Below are 3597 nucleotides of genomic sequence, written 5' to 3'. Positions count from 1 at the left end.
TGGATCATGGATATGTTGGATGTTGAATGTGTAGACATTATCAGGTTATAAAACAAACAGTCTTATATTTTCAGCTTGTAGATCTTCAAACCACATCTTCAGTTTCAGATATAAAAACAGATGAAATCAGCTTGCAGACAATTTATGTCTGCAAAAACAAACAGCACCTTGCTTTCGGGAGTCACACCTGATTGCAAATATGCAATAATTGGTGTCATCCAAGATGTTGTGCCGTATTGGATGACATTGACCTGGCTCAGGGGTACTGAAGGATTCTGTAGAATTTCGATGCGTATCTCCTTTGCCAGGTGTTGGAAGCTGGTGGATGCAAGTTTTTGCATCCGCGGATTTGTTTTCACTTCTATTGATATGTCGGATATTGAATTAAGTGAACTTTGATGTTAGTTGCAGGGCTTGCTCGAGGTAGAGGATCATGATATCCCCCTTTACGGCATAGTCGCCGCGTATCTGCCCTGCAACCAACAAGGAGTCGACGTGTGCTTCCAAATGTTGCACGCCGAGTTTGACTGCTAAACGTAGTCCTGCCAGTAGGGCCTCATACTCTGCCTCGTTATTTGTGCTTTTGAAATCGAGGCGGATTGCATATGTAAGTTCTTGGCCATCAGGGCTGACGAGTCGCAGACCTGCGCCTGCACCTTCTTCGTTGGAGGCACCATCAGTAAAAAGTGCCCAAGTTTCGGAGGAAGATGGTGCTGGCGTGGGATTTTGTGCTTCTTCGCATTCTTGAATGCGATTGGCCGGTACCTCGGCGGCGAAATCAGCTAAGACTTGGCCTTTAATCGCGGGGCGCGGTTTATAGTTCAGCGTGTGCGCGCCCAGCTCAATTGCCCATTTTGCTAACCTCCCAGAAATGTCAGGTTTGGATAGGATCGGGCCGATCCTGTAATTGGTTAGCACCGTGATGACATGGTTTGCGAAGTATCGTCGCAACCGTCTTGATGCATGTACTAGTGCTAATACCAATTTCTCCATTATTGAATATCTTGTTTCTGGGTCGTTGAGCATCTTGCTGATGTAATAGATGGGCGTTTGAACCCCCTCCCGCTCCACTATTAGTACCGCACCTACCACGTTGTCTGCGGCAGATAGGTATAATATGAGTGGTTCATCCTTGCGTGGTGCGGTTAGAGTTGGGAGTTGTATCAAACACTCCTTCATTTCCCGGAAGGCATTTTCGGCCTCTGCGGTCCATTGGAATTGTTCTTTCTTTAAACAGTTCCGCAGGGTCTTTATGAAAGGATATGACTTAGCTGCATGGTTGGCTAAGAATCTATTTAGTGCGGCTAGCCTGTCGGCCAGCCGTTGCATTTCTTTCATCGTTGAAGGCGACGGCATGCGTTCGATCGCCTGAACCTTTTCCGGGTTTACCTTGAATCCATCTTTGGTTATGATGAATCCAAGGAATTTGCCTTCTTCCATTCCAAACGACCATTTCCCTGGATTGAGCTTTATGTTAACGCTTCGCAGAGTTTGGAATGTTCGTTCAATATCAGTGAGCATGGTATCTTCCTCCATGCTCATGACGACTAGATCGTCCATGTAGATTTCAACACTTTTGCTTATTTGCTCGCGGAAAGTGTCGTTCATCAGTTTTTGATAGGTTGCGCCCGCGTTGCGCAACCCAAACGACATTTTTGTATAACAGTAATTCCCGGTGGGAGTGCGGAATGCCGTTTTGTCTTCATCCTCGACTGCCATCTGTACTTGGTGGTAGCCTTTATAACAATCGAGGAAACACTTCCATCTGAAAGGTGCGAGGTTATCGACTTTTTCGTCGATTTCTGGAAGTGTGTAACAATCCTTGGGACAGGCTTTGTTGAGGTCTTTGTAATCGACGCACATGCGCCAGCCCCCGGATGGTTTCTCTACCATGACTGGGTTGGATAACCAAGTCTGGTATTTAACTTCCCGCAGGATGCCTGCGGAGAGCAGTTCTTCCACCTGCTCATGCATCGCCTGGTTTTTAGCGGATCCAAGGTGGCGTTGGCCTTAGATCACCGGCTTAATACCTGGCAAGGTATTTAAGCAATGTTGCGCGATTTCACGCGGGGCCACAGTCCTGTCTGCGGGTGTCCATGCGAAAATGTCTTGATTTCTGAAGAGAAGCTGCTTCATGTGCGCTTTGGTGTTAGCGGACAAGGCGTGGCCCAACATAACCTTTTGTTCTGGGTATCTCGCGTTGAGAACCCATTTTTCCGGTTGGTTGTTGGGGGTAGGCCTTGCTATCTTGTTCGGACGTATTTCGTCCGACATCATGACGTCTCTGCGTGCATAGATTATCGCGACCCCCGTTTCGGTTGGGAAACCGATAGCAGAGTGGGGTACGGACGTAATTTTATTGAAATCACCCTGGGATTCTCTCCCAAGGAGTACGTCATATTTTGAAGTATGAGGTAAAACCATGAAGTTTACCTCTTCTGTTCGTGTGTGTCTTCCGCTGGTAAGACGCACAGGGAACGTAATTTGGCCTAGGGGAAAGACAGTTTCCCCTGCGAACCCGGCCAACGGGTAGTCCACTGCTTGCAACCGATCTTTATCCTCCTGATCGAACTGGTTGAAGCATTGCTCATAGATGATATCAGAAGTACTGCCCGGGTCGATGAATAGACGCTCGGTGCATTAATGAGCCAGTTGGCCTGTAATAACGACGGCGCGTCTGTTGCGCGGGCCGCCTCGGACTTTTGGAAAGACGACTTGCTCGTCTTTCCAGTCATTGTCCGGTCTTTTCGCCGCCTTGCGCGGCCTGCCTTTTCCTCCGTTGATCATGTGGGTTGAGGCCACATACATGGTCCTCTTCCCTGAGGAGGTGCCTTCGCCATGAGGGGTGATGCTCTTGGTGGGTTTCTGCCCACCTGGCAAAAGATGTTGCAGTTTCCCCTCTTTTAAGGCTCGTTCAACCTCCAGTCGGAGACTGATGCAGTTGTTTGTGGTGTGGCCCGAGTCCTTATGATACTCACAATAGAGAGTGAGATCCTGATTTTTCTTGGACTTCATTGGTTGGGCCGGTCGCAAGAGCTGTGCGTCCGTAAGAAGGACTTCGCTTGGCGATGCAGTGATTTCGGTCCAGTTGCGGTCCCGAGAATCTTTCTTTGGCGCCCGGTTGTCCCGTTGGGGATTGTGGTTCCTTGGGTCAAACGGGTTGGTCCGCGGGAAGTATGGTTTGGAAATGTTGTCGCGATTTCCAACGTCCCGGTTGCGTTTATTGTTACGCTTGGACCCCTGGTGGGAGGTTCGGCTTGGGGCTGTGCCTTTGCCATATGCGGTTCAAGGGACCGCTGTGTTTGGGCGTATGTCTTGACTACGGCCATGACATCTTCCCATTTTTTAGGCAAGCCCTCCTTGCCAGAGATGGTCATAACCATCTGTTTGTCCCTGACGGCCTTGATGAAATGGTTCTGTGCCATCTGGTCTGCCACGTCACCTATTTCTAGGCACTCTTTATTGTATCGGACGACAAATGCTTCTAGAGATTCATCATCCCTGCGCCAGATATTCATGACGTCGAACGAATCACGTTCGTGACGTCGTTGCTGGCTGAAATGAGCGAGGAACTTTGCATGCAAGTCCTCGAATGAG

This window comes from Helianthus annuus, chromosome 11 (genome assembly GCF_002127325.2).
Source record: "Helianthus annuus cultivar XRQ/B chromosome 11, HanXRQr2.0-SUNRISE, whole genome shotgun sequence".
NCBI classification, from domain to species: domain Eukaryota; kingdom Viridiplantae; phylum Streptophyta; class Magnoliopsida; order Asterales; family Asteraceae; genus Helianthus; species Helianthus annuus.
Note: the sequence above shows the minus strand (reverse complement) of the source record.